The 24,585-nt window shown below is 45.4% G+C and overlaps 1 protein-coding gene across 3 annotated transcripts in view; it reads right to left on the reverse strand.

The window, feature by feature from the left end:
* Positions 1–20,318: 20,318 nt before the first annotated feature.
* The window catches only part of LOC135324453 (sodium/potassium/calcium exchanger 2-like), a 142,326-nt gene continuing 138,059 nt past the window's right edge, over positions 20,319–24,585 (reverse strand). The window contains exons 3-5 of one of the 3 annotated variants that reach the window (XR_010385834.1): positions 21,338–21,451; positions 20,627–20,826; positions 20,319–20,548 (exon numbers count right to left, since the gene is read on the reverse strand). The gene's annotated coding sequence lies outside the window, so the exon portion shown is untranslated. Of the gene's footprint in view, positions 20,552–20,626; positions 20,827–21,337; positions 21,452–24,585 lie in introns of all 3 variants that reach the window. The other 2 variants (XR_010385832.1, XR_010385833.1) reach the window with 2 other exon arrangements.

The raw sequence follows: 24,585 nt of genomic DNA on the forward strand, positions 1-24,585 counted from the left end.
TACACTCTGTCTTTGATAACAGTGGTTCAAAAATATTTTAGTCAAAAGACTAGAAACATCCTTTTTCAGCTCAGATTTAACTGTTTCTAGCAAACATATGTATGTTTTGCAATTACCTGTGCACTTAAATTTACCCCTCATGAATTCATATGGAATAGCTGCTGCACATCTCACTGGAAATGAGTTTTCTTTCAAATTGGTAATAGTTCACACCACTCCTAAAATTAGAGAGAGAGAGAGAGAGAGTGTGTGCATGTGGTAGGTGAAAAATAATTTAAATTGTGACTGCTGACTGGTAGCAGATAATTGTGGGTGGGTGGGTGAATGTCCAAAACAGAACTTTTGAACTCTCAAGTACAAGCCTGCTACTTGCAAGCAGCAACTGACGGACAAAGAGAGGGAGAGACTGAGAGAGGCAGAAAGAAAACCAGAGAGAGACAGAGAGAGAGTGAGAGAAAGGCAGACAGAGAGAGAACCAGAGAGAGGGAGAGAAAGAGAGAGAGAGACAGAGAAAGAAACAGAGGGGGAGAGAGAGAGAGTGAGAAATTTAGAAAGACAGAGAGAGAGAGAGAGCGCGCGTGAGAGAATCAGACAGACAATGAGAGGGAAACACACAGAAAAAGCTGTACAGAGAGAGAGAGAGACAGGGAGAGAGAACTAGAGAAGGAAGAGAGAGAGTGAGAGAAAGAGGAAGACTGAAATAGACACAGAGTGAGAAAGACAGAGGGAGACAGTGAGACAGAAACAAAAAGAGACAGAGAACCAGAGAGAGGGAGACAAAGTGAGAGCAATAGAAAGACAAAGACAGCAAGACAGAGAGAGTGAGCAAGAGAGAGACAGATATAAACAGAGAAAGAGAGTGAGAGGAAGAGACAGGAAAAAAGAGAGAGAGAGTTACAGGGAAACAGAGAGAAGATACTGACAGAGACAGCGAGACAGGGAGAGAGAGGAGGGAGGAGAGGAGAGAGACGGAGAGAGACACAGAGAGAAAGACAGAGACAGAGACAGAGAAACACATACACACACAGAAAGACAGAAAGAGACAGACAGAGACAGACAGACAGAGAAAGAATGAGCATGCAAGAGAAGTAGGGACAGAGATGGAGAGAGAGAGAGAGAGACGTGCACACACACACACACCCTAGAGACAGAGTGGGACAGAGATGAGACAGAGAGATACAGTGAGAAAGAGAGAAAGGGGGAGACAGAGAGAGAGAGAGAGACAGGCATAGAGACGGGGGGAGAGACTCAGAGAGAGAGAGAGAGAGAGTGCAGGAGAGACAGTGAGAGACACAAACACACACAGACATGGAGAGAGACACTGAGAAAGAGACACAGGGATAGAGACACACAGACAGAGACAGGCAGAGAGACACACACACACACACACACACAAAAAGAGAGAGAGAGAGAGAGAGAGAGAGAGAGAGAGAGAGGTGGAATGAACAAGAGCAAGAAATAGAGACAGACAGATAGAAGGTGTATTGGGCCTAACAGGCAGGGTTTAGGTAGCAGGGGGCTGCAGGGTACCCTGTGCAGGAGGAGGCCAGGAACTGCCCTGGGCCGGTCACAGCCGGTTCCAGCCGTCTCTGAAACCAATTGAAAACAACCCATCGCGTGCCAAAGCTCCAGCCAATCAGAGGAGCACATGAGGCCTCTGCTCAAGCATACTTAAGAAAGAGCAGCTCCTGCTAGGAGGGAGAGACGTGGGGAGAGGCTCTTGGAGACATGCCATTGAGGAGAGTGCTGGAGACACACTCTTGGAAGGAGGAGCTAAATGCCAAAGGAGGTACACCTCTGAGGGGACTGCAGCCCATGGGTGACCCATGCTGGAGCAGAGGAATACCCGTAAGAAGCAAAGAGCAGCAGTAAGAAATCATTACACACTGGACTCCAACCTCCTGCACCGCCTGTTGCCTCACTGAAGGAATTGGAAGGGACTGAGTGCAACCTGCAGCGAACATAAGGGAAGCCGAGACCAGCAGGGGGGGAAGAGAGGTGTTTGACTGAAGTTTAGTGTGGGGAAGGGGTAGGAAAGGTGTTTCCCTAAGTGTTTGTTTGATTATTTATGTTCTTTTTTTTTCCCAGTACCTGAATCAGTGATCAGAAGTTGGTGTTAATTGGCAATAAATTAAATTAAGTAAAAATTCTGAGTCAAAACTTTTGCCCACAACAGAAGAGGAGAGTCTCAGAGAAGCAGGGAGACACACAGAGATACAGAGAGAGAGAGAGAGAGACAGTGAGAAAGACACACACACAGACACAGAGAGCAAGAGTTGCAGAGAGAAACAGGAGGAGACGTTCGGAGAGAGAAAAAGGGAGAGTGTGAGAGAGAAGAGGAGAGACAGAGACAGAAAGACAGAGACAAAGAAAGAGACTGAGGGAGATCAAGACCGACAGGGACAGAGACACAGAGAGTGATGATGGGAAAGAGCAAAATGGAGAGAGACACAGTGATACACAAACACATGCACACACATAAAGACAGGCGCACACACAGCAAGACAGAGGGAGAGACAGACACAGAAACACACACACACACACAGAGACAGAGACAGAAAGACAGAGACAGAGACAGAGAGAAATATACAGAGAGAGACAGAGACACACAAAGTGAGAGAGAAAGAAAACAGAAAGAGGAGACAGAAAGGGAGAGAGAGACAGAGAGAGAGGAGGGGAGAGAGAGAGAGAAAGAGATAAAAGGAGAGACAAAAATGTGACAAAGAGAAAGAGGGAGAGAGAGAGTGAGACAGAATGAGACAGAAAGATGGAGAGAAAAAAAGAGGGAGAGAGAGAGAGATGGAGACAGAAACAGGAAGATAGAGAATCAGAGAGAAGGAGACAGACAGAAAGTGAGAGAGAGACAAAGACAGAGGGAGCAACAGAGGGACACAAAGAGAGAGAGACAGTGAGAGAGAGAAAAACAGGGAGAAAGAAAGTCTCAGAGAGAGAGAGAGAGACAGACAGATGGGAGAAAGAGAGAGACAAAGAGAAAGAAAAAAAAGACAATGAGAGAGAGACACATGCACTGATACATACATAGACAGAAAGAGAGACAGAAAAACACAGAGAGAGACATAGAGGGAGTGAGAGCCAGAGAGAGGGAGAAGACAGAGAGGGAAAGCAAGAGAGAGAGACAGAGAGAGAGAGAGAGAGAGAGAGGCAGAGACATGCACACACACAGAGACAGAGACAGATACAGAGAAAGAGAGAGAGAGAAAGACACAGAGACAGCGAGAGGGAGAAAGAGGAAGAGATAGAGACACACACAGAGGCACACAAAGAGAGAGACAGAAAGAGACAAAAAGACAGAGAGAGAGAAAAGTAGAGAGAGAGTGAGAGAGACACAAAGAGGCAGAGGAACAGTCAGTCAGACAGACAGAAAGACAGAGCAAGATACAGGCAGAAACAGAGAGAGAAAGAGAGAGACAGACACACAGGGAGGCAGAGAGACACTGAGAGACAAAGAAAGACACAGTGAGAGATGGAGAGAAACACAAAGAGAGACAAACGTGCAAAGAGAAAGACACAAAAAAGAGAGAGACAGAAAGAAAGACCCATATACACACAGACAGGGAGAAATAGAGCAAGTCAGATACAGACAGACGCACTCACACAGAGATAGAGAGGTACAGAGAGAGACAAAGAGAGAGACAGAAAGGCAGAGAGACAGAGAGAGAGAGAGTGTGAGAGACAGAGACAAAGTGACAGAAAAAGTCAGAGAGAGAGGGAGACAGAGACAGCGAGATGGAGACAGAAAGAGAGAGAGAGAGACAGGGAGAGAGAGAGAAACAGAGACAGAGAAACTGAGACAGAGAGACAGACGGAGAGAGGCTGAGAGAGGGATTAAGAGAGGGAGAGAGACCAGGAATTGACACAGAGAGAGAGACAGGGAGAGAGAAACAGAGAGAGAGGGAAAGAGATGGAGACAGAATGACAGAGAGAGAGAGAGAGAGAGAGAGAGAGAGCACACACGCCTATGTTAGGTGAAAAATAGCTTAAATTGTGAATGTTAAAAGGTGGCAGATAATTGTGTGTTGGGGGGGATCAGTGTCTGAAACTGAACTTTTGAACTCTCAAGCACAAGCCTGCTACTTGCTAGCTGCAACCAGTATGGGCTGGTTGTGAATTTTGATAACACTTGGACTAAACAGCATTGACACATCCTGAATCCACCAGTTAATAAAGAGACATGAGACAGAACCACCAATTAGGAGGCTGATCATGCACTGTGCTCCTGCACATAGACTATTTAGACTGGGAAACTGGAGGCTTGTGGGTCCAGAAAAAAAGAAAGTAAATATCCTGGCTGGAGGAAAGATCCTGGAAGTGGGAGGAGATCCTAGAGAAGGGGGAGACTCTTGGAGACGAATGCTGAGGGACACCCAGGGACCTTGGTCGGTGATGCCCAAGACTGGTAACTGTGAGCAGCTGCATAGCGCGGAACCAACATGACTTTCTGCCCAACCTTCCCGGACCAGTGGTGATCTCCCTGATGCTAAGGGAAGTTGAGACCTAGGGAATGTGATGCGAGGGGGGGGGGCACAGGGGAGAGCAAGTATGTGAGATAATCAAGTAGGGGAAAAGCTCACTGTCTCTTAAATAAACCCTAGTATCTAGCTCCACTAGTTGTTGTCATTTACTCTGTCTCACCCATGACAGTGTGGGAGAGTAAGCTTCAGTCTTACATTTCCAGAGTAGCAAAGCTACAATTTGATTATTCTCATTTCCTTTTAATGCTGTTGTGTATGGTGTGAAACAGATACCTGACTGTTTTTCCTTACTAATATTTCTTAAGTCCTGTTTGAGCAGTGTATTCAGGCTGAGCTCTCTTGTCAATCTCTATCACTTTGCTGAATTTAAAGTTTATGTCTTGTATTGTAAGCCAAATAATATGCTAGGTTTTCAGAAAAAAGGGTTTTCTTCTGTGCCTCCTGAATGTGAAGATAGCAGGATAAAATGATGAATAAAGAAAGTGCCTTCCTTTGTCAATATGTTTCATATAATTCTTGCCAGGCCCTGTGACTAGGAATGGAAACTTACAGCCACAAAGGTCTCTGACCTGCCATGCTACTTTGTAGTTCATGACACTGTCCTGCAATATTATTGACCTTTATCACTAGATGGAGAAAGAGTTCTGCCTATTGTGCTTAAAAAGTTGAATGAAAACAAACAAAAACATACAAATTGACACTTAAATAGGCAGAATAAACAGTGTGATAGAACAGATGTGCAGAGGAAAAAAGTTTCAGGCTGTGCAGTCACACTTAGAGGACATTCATAGCACAGAAAGTTCTGTTTTTTCCTTCCTGTCCCTACTCAAAGACATTTATTGCATTATTTGTCTTATTTTGATACCTCACTGTTTAGGATTTCTGTTCTAGATAGCGAAAGATATACAGAAAAGTATTGAAAGATTTACATTCCTTGTGATAGATTTTGACATGTTAGCTAAAATGTTCTCTCTATGAAGCAATTGAAGGAAGGAACTTTGACAGACAGTGTCTGTTGTGTTCAGTGTTTGATGAAAGATGCCTTTAAAAAAAAAAAAACAAAAAAACCCACCTCATCCCCTATGTTTGGGCCCCAGTTCTGCAGTGACCTAGGCTGATGTAGATGACTGAACTGAAGCACAGGCTGGACTTTGAGAAGAACGCCCCCCCCCCCCCCCCCAAGAGGCACACAGGCTCTCCACTATTCCAGCATGTTGTACTGCATGATGGAATCAGATTGCTTGTGTCAGTAAGTCAGTATCTCAGAGCTTTGACAACCTGTCAGCTAATAACCTGGAAAGTTTTTCCCAAAGATCTTAGCTATCTAGAGGGAGTAGACTAACATGGGTGACACTGTTGTGGGTGTTTGCTACAGGCCACCTGATCAGGAAGAGGAAGTAGACGAGGCCTTCTGCAGACAGCTGGAAGTAGCCTCAAGATCACAGGCCCTGGTTCTCATGGGGGACTTGAACCACCCCAATATCTGCTGGAGGGACCACACAGCAAGGCACAAGCAATCCAGGAGGTTCCTGGAGAGCATCGATGACAACTTCCTGACACAGGTGACAGAGGAGCCAACAAGGAGAGGTGCTCTGCTGGACCTCGTACTTACAAACAAGGAAGCACTGGTTGGGGATGTGAAAGCTGGGGGCAGCCTTGGCTGCGGTGACCCTGAGATGGTGGAGTTCAGGCTCCTGAAAGGAGAGAGCGGGGCAAAAAGCGGGATCACAACCCTGGACTTCAGGAGAGCAGACTTTGGCCTCTTCAGGGACCTGCTTGGAAGAATCCCATGGGATAGGGCCCTAGAAGGAAGAGGGGTCCAAGAGAGCTGGTTGATATTCAAGTATCACGTCCTCCAAGCTCAAGAATGGTCCATCCCAATGAGCAAGAAGTCGAGCAAAGGGGGCAGGAGACCTGCATGGATGAACAAGGGGCTCCTGGCAAAACTCAAACATAAGCAGGAAGTGTACAGAAGGTGGAAGCAGGGACAGGCCACTTGGGAGGAATATAGGGATGTTGTCCAAGTATGCAGGGATGGGGCTAGGAAGGCCAAGGCCTTTTTGGAGTTTAATCTGGCGAGGGATGTCAAGGACAACAAGAAGGACTTCTTCAAATACATCAGTAACAAAAGGAAGACTAGGGAGAATGTGGGCCTGCTGCTGAATGGGGCAGGGGCCCTGGTGACAAAGGATACAGAGAAGACAGAGATACTGAATGCCGCCTTTGCCTCAGTCTTTACTGGTAAGACCGGCCCTCAGGAATCCTGGGCCCTGGAGACCGGGGAGAAAGTCTGAAGAAAGGAAGCTTTTCCCTTGGTGGAGGAGGATAGGGCTAGGGATCACTTAAGGAAACTGGACCCTGATGGGATGCACCCACGAGTGCTGAGGGAGCTGGCAGACATCATTGCAAGGCCAGTCTCAATCATCTTTGAAAGATCATGGCATTTGGGAGAGGTGCCTGAGAACTGGAAGAAAGCCAATGTCACTCCAGTCTTCAAAAAGGGCAAGAAGGAGGATCCAGGGAACTACAGGCCAGTCAGGCATAACATCCCATAACATCCTCATAGGCAAGCTGAAGAAGTGCAGGCTAGATGAGCAGTGAGGTGGACTGAAAATTGACTGTATGGCAGAGCTCAGAGGTTGATGGAGGCCTGTAGCTAGTGGTGTACCCTGGGGTCAATACTGGGTCCAGTCCTGTTCAACTTATTCATCAGTGACCTGGATGAAGGGACAGAGTGCACCCTCAGCAAGTTTGCTGATGATACAAGACTGGGAGGAGTGGCTGATACCCCAGAGGGCTGTGCTGCCATGCAGAGGGACCTGGACAGGCTGGAGAGATGGGCAGAGAGGAACCTCATGGAGTTCCACAAAGGCAAGTGCAGGGTCCTGCACCTAGGGAGGAGTAACCCCATGCACCAGTACAGGTTGGGGGTTGACCTGCTGGAGAGCAGCTCTGCGGAGAAGGACCTGGGGGTCTGTTGTGCACCAGGCGGGTGCTGGTTCTTTCCAGATCTCAGTAAGAAAGAATACCCACTCGAATCTTTAAGTATAATACGATGCTTAATCAGGATATTCAAAGATAGAAGCATAATAAAAGATTAGCAATTAAATCTTATATCCCTTCTGATGCTGGCAACCCTGAGATGATACAGCATTGGACAGACCTCTCAATTAGGACATGGCTTGCTGCGCAGATCCCGCCTGTGGTGAGGTTCACCAGCATTTTGGTCTTTAGAGATCTTATAGGAGTTTCTAAAAAGAAAACAATTCTATTCGTCATTCTTACTGTCAAGCAAAGGGATGCTCACATGAGAACATGCTGCTTCACTTTTAGATAAAGACGAGAACATGCAGGTGGTGTAATTGCCGGTGCCATGTGGAAGCTGCCTCCAGGTTCCTCCGTTAGGATTAGCTGGCTGAGTTTATCCTGCAGCCAAGGGATATGTGCAGCACGGCACAGGCCTGAAGGCCAAGCTATACGTGCAGCAAAGCACAGCACAGGCCTGTGCCTACTCAGGTCAGCTGTTATGGGGATCACTAACTCCTCAATGTATAATGGTCTTCCAGTTAGGACCACTACATCTTGCTTATATTATGAGACATTATGTGAGCATTCCTACTGACTGTAACCAGGCACCCTTAGTGAGTAAATTATTCACATGTATGAGGGCTTGCAGTTCAATGCCCTCAGTATAGGGATGGCATTTGTAAACCATTTTTGCAGGTCTCCTGCTGCTCTCTTGAGTTACTTAACTTGCTGATGTTTTTTAAGAAGGGTGCACTGTTTGTTGAGTCCTACTGTTCTTTCTTAAATATTGGTTCCATAGGATATCCTTCTCTTGGGGTCAAATCAAGGTCAGAGGTACATAAAAAATGTTGCTGCTGTTTTCACCCCTTAAGTTACTAAACCTCTAAGATTTACACTTCTTTGCTGTTGAAACATCCTGTATCACCTAGAGATGCATCTCTCTGGAACTTAGGTTTTACTGTTGTACTAAATGTAATTTGGAATAAATCCAAGAGCTGTTTTTTTTTTTTTTGGTGGTAACCTCTCAGGCACCTTTGTGGGATTAGAATCTCTGACGTTCTCAAGAACATTTGTTTAAAAGCCAAATGCTAACTTTTTGAAATACCACTAGAAGCACCAACAATACCTTTTTCTTACAGAAGAAATATATATATATAGGTTTACAGAATTTCCTCAAACTGCTCTTTTGAAGTAGAGGATGGTTAGAGTGAAGAATAGTTGGAAGGTTATGTGTCACAAGTCTGTCAGCTGTTTAACAGTTGAATACTTCAGAAGAATTATGCATGTACTTTAAATAAATTTCTTGTTTTGCTTTTTTCCCCTCTCTTTATGTACTCTTTCCTTTTCATCTTGCTGTTGCACAAAGAAGGTTGAGGCAGGCTGATATGCACAAAGCTTTATTTGCTTATGGCATACATTGACTTCAAGGTTACTTTGGGAAAATCAGGGACAGAGAGGGGGAGCATGAGAGAGAGAGAGAAAGAGAAAACTTTCCCCAGTGGCCAGCTGAGAAGAGAAATGGCGGGGGTCCTCAGGTGAACATCCTCTCCAGTGCAGCAGGGGGTCACAGTCGCATCAACAACCACCCCTCATATTTTCCCAGTACAATTATACCTTTTATTGATGCCCACTCAGGTTTCCTACTGGTGGTCTTTGTTTGATGACACTATTGGCACTGATTGGAATATGCTTAATTAGGTGCAAATGTTGCACACTAATTGGCTACTAAGCCTTGTGCACATCTGTTATTGGGTAATATTTATCAGAAATTAAAATCACTATTATTTGCTTATTTACTATCATGTTTGTTCTAATATGGAGTCAACAGTCTAGAAGCTACCAGATGGACTGGGGGTGGGGGTAGAGTGGAGGGAACCTTAGGACAGTGTTACAAGCTAAAAGCACAAAACAAGGTGTTGAGAAGATAGAGGAGAAACAGGATGACTTAGACATAGGAAACAATCACTTTCTCAGGGAATATGATATAACAATTATTCAAAATGCACCAGTGCAAGGCCCCAAGGATGAGAGCACTTAAGATACCAGGCCAAGGTGCTGTCACAGCAGCCTCAGGGTATGTAGGCGTAAGGTACAAGTGAAAAGGCAGGCTAAAACTAAAACCAGAAGGCCCCTAGCAATACACAAGTTAAAGTACTTAAGAACCGTGCAACATTGCAGTCCTCCTTACACACTCCCTAGAAAGCCTTTGTTATGAAGATGCACTAGAAAGCAGGTATTCTTTCTTAGAGCTGTCAGCACCTGCAGCTCCAAAACCAGAGATGAAAAATCCAAGGGAAATAGGAAGGGGAACTGCAGGGATTCTAGGAACAATTTCTTCACATGTTGTTTTCTTTTTTAAAAAAACTTTGCTGGGCAAACTGTGTGGAACACTTCTTTTCTTTCTTAATATAACACAATATTTCCAACTGTGATTCTTGCTTTACCTTTTATTGTACATGTGTATTTCTCCCCCTTTTCTTCCAGGCTGCGTTTCCTTTGGTCCCTTCACCATCACTCTTGTCTGCAGTCTCACCTAGCTGAGAACAGCAGGCTGAGACATTGCAGTCTCCCTTACCTGTGAGTTCACTTGCTAGTGCCACCAATAAGAGCCTCACAAGCTAGAGTGGACATTGTCATCAAGACTATCAGTACTAAAGCACTGGTTTTCCTTCTCATCCTGGCTTCCTGAGGGCAATGTGTTAATTCTCAGTAGGATTTCTCTTCTCTGTCTGGCCTATTTTTATCCACCAATTTACAGCAGATAATTAAGCTGAACCAGCATGCTATTGTGCTATGTGTACTTTGACAGTTTGGGGCCAGGGGGGTTGATGTCAGTGTGGAGATTGGTTTCTGCACTGTATTTCCAGTGCCTCCCCCATTCATCGTGACACTTTCATGCTTGTCACTGTGCCTCTGTCTCTCCCAGGTATTGAGCCATTGCTCCATGTCATAAAAATGGCACAGGTCAGGTGAGACCAGAATGCTGCACAGAGCCAGATTTTTGCACCAAATTGAATATTGATGTGACTGTTCACTCAACTCCTGCTCAGGCTTTGGGCCTAATACAGAGCTCATGCTATGGCCTGGTGTCTGCTGGGAGCAGCACCATTAGGCTGAAGCGAGAGCAACACATACACCAGCTACTCAAGGACAGAAAGAATGAGGTCTGCTATCCTTGCAGATAAATAACTGCTTGTTAACACCTGATAAGACTGAAACTCTTTGGAATTAAGCAAGATCTTGCCCAGTAACTGAAACGATCAATAGGGATGGTGTAGACCAAAGGTAGGAAGGTACAAAGGTACAAATACATCAGCTCACCTAAACAGCCTTTGAAGCGGATTCAACAGCAGCTGGACTGCTGAGGCTCTCGTGCTCCCCGGTGCAATTCAGGGGATGCCCACATCGTGACGGAGGAGGAAGGATGAGCACTCTCACCAATGGTTAGGTAGCTATTTTGCTTATAAGTGTGCAAATTAGTGAACTAGTGATTTAAGAAACTAGAGGATTAACAATTTAGGCTAGTCTATAGAGAAGGGATTAACCCCTTGTTTGTTTGGTTTTTTACCTAATGAGCTTGTAAAAATGAAGTTTGTTTCACACAGTACACTGTCCTGTAAATTTGAGAGATCAAAACAAACTGTGACAATTGATGAATGGAGACAGGATTTTTATCTGGCTCACATCTAATGTTTGCATTCCATTTATCAGGAGCATGAACCTCTGCTGAGCCTGATATATGGTTTGGTTGATGGATCCATCCTAATTAATTGGAGCTTTAGACTCTCTTACTTTTGATCATTGCATCTCCTGTGCTTTTGAGGTGCAGTGCAGTGTGATCTTGCAATGGTGGAAGGTCATTGTGGTTTGTTTTTTTTTTCTGTTAGATGCTGCATGTACACAAGCCCTGTTGCCTTCTTCTGGAAACAGCTAAACCTTTTGCCTACCTGCAAAAATGACTCTGAGGTAGACCTCAGGCATGGGTGTGGAGCTATCCACCTTTGAGCAAGCTGGAAGTTTCATGGCTAGTTGCAGGAAGGCAAACTCCTCCAAGGTGGTAAACCTAGAAGGGAAAAATGGGCTCAGCCTCTTTGTCCCCCCTTATCATCCACCTATTCAGTCCATATTACACCAATCTGACTATATGGATACTATTGGAAACTGTGTCAAAGGCTTTGCTAAAGTCAAGGCAAACAACATGTACTGTTCTCCCCTTGTCCACAGGGAGTCACCTCATCATAGAAGGCCACCAGGCTGGTCAAGCGTGATTTGCCCTTGGTAAATCCATGCTGGCTGTTCCCAGTTACTGTTTTGTCCTTCACGTGACCAGAAATGGCTTCCAGGAGGATTTGTTCCATAGCCTTCCCAGGGACTGAGGTGAGATTGACCAGCCTGTTGTTTCCCAGATCCTCCTTCTTGCCTTTCTTGAAGGTGGGTGTGATGCTTGCCTTTCTCCAGTCATCACAAAACTCCCCCAATTGCCATGACACAGCCTCACAATGACATCAGCCAGCTCCTTTAACACCCTTGTATGCATCCTTTCTGGTCCCATGGACTTGTGTATGTCCAGTTGTCTGTCAGGGAACAGCAAGGGCCAGCTGCTCTGCAAGGTAAGGTGAGCCAGGAACAGAGAGTGATAATAAGGCAGACACAAGCAGTGACCAGGAGTACCAGCAAGGAGTCAGGATGCAGAGCAGCAAGCCCAGGTCAGATGTTAGCCAGGTTCAACTAAGAATCCAGAACATCAGGCAAGTTCATGGTGATGAGGCAGGTCCAAGATCAAACCAGGAAGACAATCCACAGGTCAGGGTCAGATCCAGTGACAGTAACCAGGGTCAGATCCAGTCCAGTGATCACCAGGCAGGTCCATAGCAATAAGACAGGTCTGCACTCAAGCCAGAAAGTCAGTCCACAGAGAAGGGCCCAGATCAATGGGGGCATTGGCATAGGCATAGCTGGAAACCAATATACCTACAACATAGCTCAGGCAGAGACTAAATTCTCAGACCTGAGCTTCAATGGAGCCCCTGGGCCCATGGGCAGGGTGTGGGTGGGGGCCCCAGGTGAGGCTGGTCAGGGCCATTAAGGCCTATTAGTGCACTCAGGGCCCTGACAGGAGGATCACATGTGAACAGGAAGCGGGTTCAAAAAAAGTTGACATGCTCAAGACAACGTCCAAGAAACAGAACTGATGAAAGCTTCTTGGGTATTGTGGTAGGCAAAAAATAACTTGTAAATGCTGACAGGTGGTAGACTGAAGCCTACCCAAAAGCACTACCTAGATAAAAAGGCCTCACAAAAGATTAAGAAGTACAACCCTTAACTCTATAGACCTGAAGTACTGTGTAACAAATTATAGTAAGTAAATGAATTAATAAATCAGACTACAAGTTCCATCTGCAAAGTATTATCCTGTAAAATAGATGCCAAAAGTACCTCTACCTTCTTGCATCTGGAAATTAATTAACAATCCAAACTTAATGCAGTATGTCCAGGCCTGAGTGATACCCATAGTCTGTTAACCAAATGACTTGATATTGTTGCAATAATAATATCTAAATGGTCTAGATGCAGAAGTAAGAGGTGGATTATGTGGTAGGCAGAAAAATAGCTTAAATTGTGAATGCTGACAGGCAGCAAATAATTGTGTGTATGTGTGTGTATGTGGATGGGTGAATGTCCGAAACTGAACTTTTGAACTCTCAAGCACAAGCCTGCTACTTGCTAGCTGCAACCAGTATGGGCTGGTTGTGAATTTTGATAACACCTGAACTAAAAAGAAGTGGCACACCCTGAATGCTCCAATCAATAGACATGAGACAGAACCACCAATTAGGAGGCTGATCACACGTTGTGCTTCTGCACATAGACTATTTAGACTGGGAAAACCAGGGGGTTTGGGCTTGGGGCCCAGAAAGAAGAGAGGATCCTGGAAAGAAGAAGGTGAACATCCTGGCTGGAGGAAAGATCCTGGAAGTGGGAGAAGATCCTAGAGAAGGGGGAGACTCTTGGAGACGAATGCTGAGGGACACCCAGGGACCTTGGTCGGTGATGCCCAAGACTGGTAACTGTGAGCAGCTGCATAGCGCGGAACCAACATGACTTTCTGCCCAACCTTCCCGGACCAGCGGTGATCTCCCTGATGCTAAGGGAAGTCAAGACCCAGTGAATGTGACACTGGGAAGTGAGTGAGTGAGTGTGAAACAATCCAGTAGGGGAAAAGCTCTAAGACCCCAGTATCCAGATCTACTGCGAGTTGTTGTTTACTCTGTCTTGCCCATGACAGGTATTTAAATCCATGTCAATAAGAACAAACTGAATGAGCTGGAAGGTATATATGTTCAGTACCTCTCTGCTCTTACACGGAGAATAGGATTGTAGGATCATAGGATAATTCAGCTTGAAAGGGAACTCAGGAGGTTATCTAATCCAACTTCATGCCCAAAGCATGGTCAGCAGGGTCAGAAACAAAGTAAAAAAATTTGATATAAACCCGTCACGTTAAGGACACCCAGATGCTTCAGTTTTTTAAGTACTAACCTGCTTGACTGTACATAACACTTTCCTAAAGATGTTTCTTATAAAAAAAGATACATGCCAGTGGGAAGCCCACCTGCACTATTTTTTTACCCATTCTCATTTGATAACTATGGTGCCACATAAACAAATACATATCTACATTTAATTTACACTCTTAAAGCTAAGGGAAGTGAAAGGAAGGGGAAAGCAAGTGTCAGGGAGCAGCAAGGAAAGTGAGCTGGGAGCAGAGCGTGATAATCAGGCAGGCGCCAGCAGTGACCTCACCAACAAGGAGGCGGGGTGCAGAGCCGCAAGTCCGGGTCAGGGCCAGGGCCAGGGCCAGAGACAGGGGCCAGGGCCAGACACAGCCCACTGCTCACCCGGCAAGTCTGTAGTGACGAGGCAGGCCTGGGCTCAAGCCAGGAAGCCGAGCCGGCGGATCTGGGCCAGACTCGGGGAGGTAGGAGACCGGGCGCAGACACAGCTGCTGCACAGCTGCGACGTAGCACAGGCGGGGCCAGCGGTGCAGCCTCAGCTTAAAAGCGGCTCCCAAGGGCAAGGAGGGGCAGGGTCTCGCTCCTAGCTTGCTTCACAACAGCTCTTAGCAGCGAGGGAGCTGACCTTGGGCTCAGCCAGCTAAACTCTTTCACTTAGCCAACTAAACTCCTAGAAGGGGGTTCCTTGACAGGAAGGGGGTTGTCCTCGATGTAAGGCAACTCTAGGCTAATAGTGCCTCATGCTGCAATCACCCATCTAGCACCCCCTCCAGTAAACACCTGATAATGAAAAGGTGGCAAAGGACCCTATGCACAAAGAGTTGAAAAACCCCAGGAGGGAAAACACCCCAAAGGATGTAACAAGGTGACAATGGACTCAGGAGTCTAGATAGTGCTTATGAGACTCAAGGAATAGAAGGGACCAATCTGACTGGGGAATTTGAAATTCCCCGAGCCCGTTGACTGGTCCCAGTAGCTCGCTTGAAGAAACTATGCTCTGGTTCCTGTAAGCTTGACTCATATCCGTGGTTTTGTAAGTACTTGCGCACCTAGATATTAACCCCAGTTATTGGGTAGCTGGGTTTATTGTTGTTTTGATTGGAATTGTGGTAATATTTATTTGCCTTTGTAATTATCCTGCAATTTCACAATAAACTAGTTAGCCTTAAACTGCTACTCTCAGTGTCTGTTATTGTATCCCGAAGCAATATTGCAGCTAAACCTTTCTGTACACTCGACAACAGGATTTCAGTTTCTATGACCATGGGACCTTCTTCAAGGACCAACAACTGCTTGGAAGAGATGAGATCCACCTGACAAAATGGGGTAAATGTATCTTTGCCAACAGTCTGGCCAACCTGGTAAGGAGGGCTTTAAACTAGGAATGACGGGGGGGTGGGAGAGAATGATCACTGGTCAAGTAAGGAAGTGGTGGATGGGGTTGGCAAGCAAAGGGTCTGGGGTGATGTAAGCAGAAGGGACCTCTTGATCAACAAAATGGGGCTGGAGTCACCCCGAGTGCATGCAAGTAAATAAGGAAGTTCCTATGGGACCACATTATGGGGAAAGCTCTCATGCCCTTTCTAGGAAGACAGCATGCCTCTCTGAAGTGCCTATACACTAATGCACGCAGCATGGGAAACAAACAAGAGGAATTAGAAGTCTCCATGCAGTTACAGGGCTACGATCTCATTGGGATCACGGAGACGTGGTGGGATAGCCCACACAACCAGAATGCTGCAATGGATGGATACAGGCTCTTTAGGAAGGACAGGCCAGGAAGGCGAGGAGGAAGAGTTGCCCTTTATGTGAGAGAGCAGCTGGAATGCATGGAGCTCTGCCTGGGGACAGGTGAGGGGCTAGCTGAGAGCTTGTGGGTCAGGATTAGTGGGCAGACCAGCATGGGTGACATTGTAGTGACTGTCTGCTATAGAATGCCTGATCAGGAAGAAGAAGTAGATGAGGCCTTCCTCAGACAACTAGAAGCAGCTTCACGTTTGTAGGCCCTGGTCCTCATGGGGGACTTGAACCACCCCGATATCTGCTGGAGGGACCACGCAGCAGGGCACAAGCAATCCAGGAGCTTCCTGGAGTGCACTGATGATAACTTTCTGACATAGGTGATAGAGGAGCCAACGAGGAGAGGCGCTCTGCTGGACCTCATACTTACAAACAAGGAAGGACTTGTTGGAGATGTGGAAGTTGGGGGTAGCCTTGGCTGCAGCGACCATGAGATGGTGGAGTTGAGGATCCTGAGAGAAGGGAGAAGGGCAAATAGAAGCATCATAACCCTGGATTGCAGGAGAGCAGACTTTGGCCTCTTCAGGGACCTGCTTGGAAGCATCCCATGGGATATGGCCCTGGAGGGAAGAGGGGTCCAAGAGAGCTGGTTGATATTCAAGGATCACCTCCTCCAAATGCAAGAATGGGCCATCCCGACAAGCAGGAAATCAAGTAAAGGCAGCAGGAGGCCTGTATGGATGAACAAGGAGCTCCTGACTAAAACAGAAAAAGGAAGTGTACATGGGGTAGAAGCAGGGACAGGTGACTTAGGAGGAATATAGAGACACTGCCCAAGCATGCAGGGATGGGATTAGGAAAGCCAAGGCCCATCTGGAGTTTAATCTGGTGAGGGGCATGAAGGGCAGCAAGAAAGGCTTCTACAGGTATATCAGCAGCAAAAGGAAGACTAGGGAAAATGCAGGCCATCTGTTGAATGAGAATGGGGCCCTGGTGAAAAAGGACACGAAAAAGGCATAGGTACTGAATGTCTTCTTTGCCTCAGTCTTTACTGGTAAGATTGGCCCTAAGGAATCCCAGGTCTCTGAGACCAATGGGAAAGTCTGGAGCAAGGAAGACTTACCCTTGATGGAGGAGGATCAGGTTAGGGAACATTGTCGCCGGGAGGGGGGGGATTAACTCTGGGTTTATTGCAAACAAGTTTATTGAAGATGGCAATACAGCGTAGTCATAGCAAGCGAATCTTAGTGCACATTTGTTATTGCCCGAGTCTCGGTTTCTTACCACTCCAATGGTTTCTTGTCAGAGGTTCTCTTAACTCCCGGAGAGTAACCTTGAGAGGCGTCCCAACTCAAGGGGAGATTCACCGCCATGCAGCTTGCTGCTGTGCAGGAGAGCTCAATGGGCTCTAGACTGCAGCGCTATTTATGGGCACAGAGTTTGACTCATGGTCATACGATATTTGGTGTGGAGATATACCCTTTTTGCTGATCTCATGCCCGTTTCTGGCCTCACCAGTTGCAACCAGTATCACCTAGTTCCTCCTGGTCAGCACTGGGTGTTGTCAGTTATTTGTGGTCAGCTGGGCCCGAGATAAGGGGGGGGGGGGGGTGGTTGCGCTCTGCCACAAACATTTAAACAAATTGGGCAGACACAAGTACATTGGACCTGATGGGATGCACCCACGAGTGTTGAGGGAGCTGGTGGATGTCATTGCGAGACCACTCACGATTATCTTTGAAAGGACATGGCAACAGGGGGAGATGCCTGAGGACTGGAAGAAAGCAAATGTCACCCCTATCTACAAAAAGGGCAAGAAGGAGGATCTGGGGAACTACAGGCCAGTCAGCCTCACCTTGATCCCTGGGAAGGTGATGGAGCAAGTAATCCTGGATACCATTTCCAGACATGTGAAGGACAAGAAGGTGTTCGGGAGCAGTCAGCATGGATTTATGAAGGGGAAACCGTGCTTGACCAACCTGATAGCCTTCTATGATGGAATGACTGGTTTGGTGGATGAGGGGAGAGCAGTGGATGTTGTCTACCTTGACTCCAGGAAGGTTTTTGACGCTGTCTCCCATAACATCCTCATAGGCAAGCTCAGGAGGTACGGACTAGATAATTGGACAGCGAGGTGGACTGAAAACTGGCTGAATGACAGAGCTCAGAGGGTTGTGATCAGTGGCACCAAGTCCAGCTGGAGGCCAGTCACTAGTGGTATCCCCCAGGGGTCGATACTTACTGTACTGCGAGGAGGAAAAAAGAAATAAAAGAAAAATCACAAATAGGAATGGTGAAAAAACAGAGACAAGAACATGTACAAGAACACGTACCCTTTTTACATTTTATTGATCTAAACACTATTCTTTAACACATTTTATTGCTATGAGGTGTGGGTTTTTTTTTTAAAACCAGATTTCCTTAGAAATTGAGGGATATATAGTTGTGCGGTCTGCCCTATCTCTTCCTTGTGAATCTATTGACCAACTTCAAATCAGATTTGACAGGGGGTTAGAGGTCTCAGGATTATAATTTGCAAATAAAGTGAAAATTAGCAGCTGGTAAAATGAGAAAGAAGCCACTACATGTCTCCACTGTGGGAAAGGCTGCAGTGTGACTGCCCATAGGCTGTTCTGTTTGTCCTGTCACACTGGCCAAACAGCACACACATACTGGCTAGCCAGTCAGCACACATTTAGCTCAGTACCCAACACAGAAGACATGGGGAAAGGAACTGGAGTTATCACCAAAGAAGCAGGGTCTTTGAAGTTAAAGGAAATTTGTGAAGAAACTGAAGTTATTGTAGGGAGGGTGGTGTAGGGAGGTAGGACATAAATCCATTGATAATCAGGCTTCAATAGTTCCAGGGCTTACAGAACGACTTGTTTTGTTTAGCATAGGGATACAGTGGTAGCTACCATACATGTTTCTGAGAGCAGTTTTTTCTAGGACGTTAAACAATGCAGATAACTGAAATACTCTATGGAAATCTGTAGGGAAGAAATGGAAATAAAATAATGCTTGCTATTCTGTGATTCTCTGGCCAAATGTATTGGCATTAGATCAAGACATCAAACAGTGGTTAAATAGGCACTTGATTAAGCAAATCAAGGCATTTAGTTACCCAGAGGTTTATGCAAAGATGAGATTTGGATGGTCTAATAAAGACAGAAAATATGGGTTTCCTGCCTATCAGAATAATATATCCCATCTCTTCTTTTTAAAGGAAAAGGGGCTAAGACACTGTTTGGGCTAAGTTATTAAATATACCAGAAGCATTCTCTCCTATTAGTACTTTGTAGTTGTGCCCATATAAAACAAAACCATCACTGGTGTATTTGGAGATGAGCCCATACTGGGACTGCTACTAGGGCTTAATTGATTTTGCTGGAGTTCTTGTTGCAATGAATTCAGCCCTTAGCATCCCTTCTTCACTTTGAAAAGTTTCTCCTAAAGTTCAGTGTTCAATAGAAGTCACAACAAAACTCCGCGCTAATCCATTTTACATATCTGCAAGTGAGGTAGAGAAACTAGAGCTCAGATCCACAGAAGTGAAGTTGGCATGCGAATCCTTCTGAAATCCAGAGCTAGGCCCTTGTTACTTTTTCTACTTATGAAGTTTTGACAGAGCAAAAAACTAAACCAGAGCCCCTACCAATGCCCTAATCACTCCTTCTCTCCTCCAGTCTCAGAGTATATGGTGGTTTAAATCTCAACAGTTGGCTGAGGCCTCATCTCCAATAGCAATCTTCATGTTGCTGATAAATTTGCATCAGAGGAAAAGCCATCTGGAAAGGATAATGTCAACAAAGCCATAGAGAGCAGAAATAATTTTCTGATCAGTCAAGTCTCCTCATTTTAGGGGTCTAATTTTTAACCTCTGTATCACAAGTTTCTCACTGAAACAATGTTCAGCAAAGGCCTGCATTTCCGTGCAACTGTGGAATACACAGCTGGTTTCTAAGGCAGCAGATAATCATTAGGCAAAGCTGGTATGAATGTGAAATTAAATGATCATTTCACATTGCTCTCCCTGCTTGCCTCAGCTCTTAAAGGCACTAATGAGATGTTAAGTTCATACCGAGAGTCAGTTTCTATTCCCCTTGAAGTCAGGGCAAAAACTTCAATGTGCAATGTGTGGCCTTCTCACTTTCCATCTCTTTTTGATCACATATGTTTTGAAAGCACTGAATCACTGAAGCATTCAATAGATGCTATTCTTCTTAGCTTGGACTTTGATGGAGCAAATATTTCACTGATCTGCTTACTTGGTACATCAAGACTTGCACAGATTAGATTATGCTTAAATCATCTAATCACTAACATCTTTTCCAGTGTCTTGCAAATTATATACCAAGCTATATTATGCAAGAGCATATCTTTACAAATCAGATTATACAGCCTATATTATAAACTCAGGATAAAAAAGATTTGTGCTTTATTTGAAAGACAGTTTAAAATTATTTCCTTATCGCCACTCTCAATTTTCAGGTGGAAAGAAAAAAACCCAAACAATCCTTTCCATTCACATTTTGCCTGAGAATTCATTTCATGTTCTCTATCTTTATTGGTAGCAAGATGAAAACATTTGCTTTTACATAGTAACTTTCATCCATTTTTGTTTAACAGCAATGACAGTGTTCTTTTGTGACCTCAAAGATTATATTTATAACTTGTAGCCAGTCATATGATCTACAGCCAACAACAGTGGGATTGTATTAGCTGCAACAGGGATCCAATATGCTTAGAGGGAGACATGGTAGCTCTTCAAAACTGCTGGAGGGAAAAAGAATATTAAAAAAATAATCAACAAACACAGTCCCCAAACCAGAATATGGTCACCCTCACTACCTTTAGTTTTCAAGCCACCACCAGGTATAGATGATTAATTTGGCGCTTTATACACAAAGCTCTCAAGATGAAACACTCCAGTAGGGGATAGTTGTAACCTTACTTCTTCCCAGATCAGCTTGAGACTTTCACATGAAATGCCGTGGTGAATGTCTGATAGGTTAATTGGTTGTCTGTGATCTTCATAGACCTGAACTTTCCTACATTAAAAAACACAGGCAAAACAATTCTATGGTAATTACATATTTAGACAATTGATATATCTTTTGGGGGAAGTTCAAAGAATGACATTAGCTCCAGGAGTCTTGCAGTAACCATTTGATATATAGAGTAACACACAATGACTAATGCTTTACAATACTTCAGAGAAGAAAAGTCAGGGTAAACTATATATTTTATCTTACTAGCAATGAGCTACAAAAGGTTTGAATCTCAAATCAACTGGTACTTGTATGCGAGAAGGACGTGGTCTAAATACATTCGTATGTCTGGGCAATTACTCATAATAGGAAGGTTCTTAGCTGTCATTGCAGCCTATACACAGTGTTAAATCAGTAGATATATTGACTGACCCCATCCAGTCCATAAAAGCTTCTAAACTAAGAAAGGGTAACCATGGATTCCTGCACAAACATTATCCTGGCTAGTAGTGATCATTTATGAGACGCAATCTCGAGAATCATTTTAAATAGAAACAAAGCTTTGTCCCACCTTGAGACTCCGTCAGCATGCAGCTATCCCAAATGGTTTTCTTGTAGATCTAGTTACACTAGCAGACATCTCTGTGGTACAGTTTTGATGTTCCAAGACTGGTGCCAGCATATCCTCATGTTCCATATTTGAGAAGAGAAAATAAAAATCCCTAAGTACATGCATTTGGCATGCTTGCTTGTCTTTGCTAATGCCATCTGATGCAGAGGGATATCTCCTTCAAAGGCTTAATCCTGAAGACTTTAGTCATTCACAGCTCGACAGACTGAGTAAAGCTCAAAGGGGCCAGAGATAAGACAGTCTCAACTAGAGCCTATCAACTCCAGAATGATAAATGGAAGGGACTAAAACTGAGTCAAAAAAGACCATGTATAGAGAATATGGCTACATGCACATTCTTGCACAACTATATCTCTACCTAAAGACCATGAGTTAAAAGAAGAAATGAGAACTGAGCTGCCAACCACTGATTTTTTTAAAAAACAATGGGGACATCTATGTGAGTTTAAACTCTTCTTTTTGGCACTCAGATATTACAGTGACAGAGCTGGCCTATGCAATGCAATAATTATGGGGGTATGGGGAGAGAAATGCTACTGGAAAAGAATTTTCTCCCTAATTTTGACCTGAGGATCAGTGTTCTAGGGCCAGTTGAAAAACAACTCTCAACTTAATCCATGGTTAGATCATCAACTTATAACCATCCTCCCACAGTCCATCCCAAGTTGCTTGCTGTTTCTCTTTAACTGCTGGTTTAACTACTACTGGTTCTACTGCCCAGCATAGCAGCATTTGGGGAACCCATACAGGTACCATAAAGTCTGCCTGAGGGCTGCCCCTGGATTTACGTTGTACATGGAAGCTTTGTGTGTGATGGAATGACTATGACAGCATCGCTCCACAGGCAGTTCTTACTCCATTTTGTGGGGTAAAAAATTGGAACGGTACTTTACTCAAGCCCTGAGGTAAAACGGTTACTACAAAGCAGCTTTTCTGCAACTCTCTAGCCCTTCTCAACCCTAGAAGAATACAGTGCAGATGTTTGGAGTGTGTTCTGGGGCCAGAACTTCAGTCAAAGAGAGAGCTTGACATAGGGGACAGTAGTATAAGCGCAACCTTTATCCAAGATAAGAAGTGACAGGTTCCAGATTTCATTATTACAGACTTGTCTTCAGAATTAGGTGATATTCCAGACATTTTGGATTTGGATAAAGATCAGCAAGATTTCTCACACACAAACAGTCCTTTCACCACAAGACAAAGAGCTGAATAAAGATCAGGCACAAAACTTTCTTTTTGACTCTATGTTTTTTTGCCATGTTTAACTTATATTACTGGTTTTGGATTTTTTTTTTAAATGAAACAATCTAGTTTTTCATGTGGCCTTCCTTTAAGCAGTACTGTACCACCTACGATGAGATGACTCCCAATGCTGTACACGCTGTTTGCCTTGACTTTAGCAAAGCCTTCGAATGCAGTCTCCAATAGTATCCACATAGTCAGATTGGTGTAATATGGACTGAATAGGTGGATGATAAGGTGGAGGGAAACTTGGCTGGACCACCTGGCTCAAAGGGTTGTGATCAGTGGTACAAAATGTACTGGTGGCCAGTTACTAGTGGTGTCCCCCAGGGGTTGATACTGGGGCCAATACTGGCTAATGTCTTTGTTAATGAGCTGGATGATGGGACAGAGTGCACTCTCAGCAAGTTTGTGGATGACACCAAATTGGGGGGGGGGGGGTGACCGCAAGGTGGGAAAGGGAGGGTCAGATGCCAGTGGAGAGAGACACTCAAAGCACGTGAGGGGTTAAACAGGGTAGATTTAATGAAGGCCTTAGACTCCAAGCTGCACGGGGAGCCCCGGGAACTGCGCCGAGGGACTGCCGATGGGAGGCTGCTGGATGCACAGGTCGGGCGCCCAGGTGGGACTCCCCCTGCATAACCCAAGGGCCCCTTAAATCTGCTAGAGCTATTTCCTTATCTCAGCTGTGCTAAGCTTGAGTAGCTGCTGGCTGGGAAGCAGCTGGACACTGCTGACAAAGCGGAATATGCATGCCTGGCCCTGACGGGCATTCGGTCAGTGGGTAGAGAGCACACTCTGGGGCTGCTACCACGTCCTCTGCCAGTCACTGGCTCCTCGCCAGATCTCCCGCAGGTGCTCTCACTACACTCCACCCCCGACTGACAGAGACATGGTGTTGGTGCCACCAGTGTGTGGACAAGGTTCAGACATGCCTTTCCGGTATTAGCCTAACTAACAGCTAAGGTGCTCAAGTGAGTAAATCATAGTGAATATATATGTACAGTGAATTATAACATGTATGCACACAAAACTGATCAGCCCAGAAGACCAGGAGCATAATGCGTTTTCCCCATAGTCCTAAATTCAACAGCCACGATGACAGTCACCGCCAGGGGTTGTCCTACGCTGATTCTTTGGATCCTACATCGTGTAGTACTGGGAGTAGGCTCATCATCTTGTGGACATCAGGTTCAATGCGCTTACTGCAGTGTTGCTGGTGTTCCAACTTCCATCACGGTACAGGGCTGGGATGGAGAGCAGCAATATCGCAGCTCCGCTCGGCACATTCATTAGGTCTCGGTTCTCTGGGTGAGAGTCTCCTAGAGGAGACATGGACTGGGACACTTTCCCCTTTGATTAGTACCAGGTGGGCATCCTCTCAGACTAGTAACAGCTGTTTTAGTGTACAGGGCCACCCAAAAGAGAAGGGACCCCATTGAGTATCAATTGTTTCTTCCTCAGAGTATATCAGTGCTTAAGATCATACTGTACTGACATGTACACCCTCACTGGCTCCGGTTGCTGGCACCCCAGACACACGGGCTCCTGTGACCTGTAGGGGCAGACAGCGAGGGATCGGACAAGACAGAGTTAAGGAGCCGAAAACCATGCGCTGAATAGGGATCATAGGGAGTAACTGCACAGAGTGAGGGAGTGATGATGGGAACATGACCTTCGGGAAGATATAACGTGGTGCTTGCAAGGAGAATAGAAAGTACTGTAAATCACTGTGGGAAAGTACCGATCCTGGCTAGAGCTTATATATAGGGCTTGCTTGCTTGAATAGAGTTGATTCTGATCCAGCACATCGGAGTCCGTGAATCAGACCGCCACAAATGGCGCCCGAACAGGGACCAAAGACTGACTTCGTCCAGGGCTGTAGAGGCAGCGGTTAGCTGAACCGGTGTCGGAGCCCAGCTGAACAAAGAAGCTGCTGAAAGGAA

The sequence above is a fragment of the Dromaius novaehollandiae genome, chromosome W, assembly GCF_036370855.1.
Source record: "Dromaius novaehollandiae isolate bDroNov1 chromosome W, bDroNov1.hap1, whole genome shotgun sequence".
In the NCBI taxonomy this organism is placed as follows: domain Eukaryota; kingdom Metazoa; phylum Chordata; class Aves; order Casuariiformes; family Dromaiidae; genus Dromaius; species Dromaius novaehollandiae.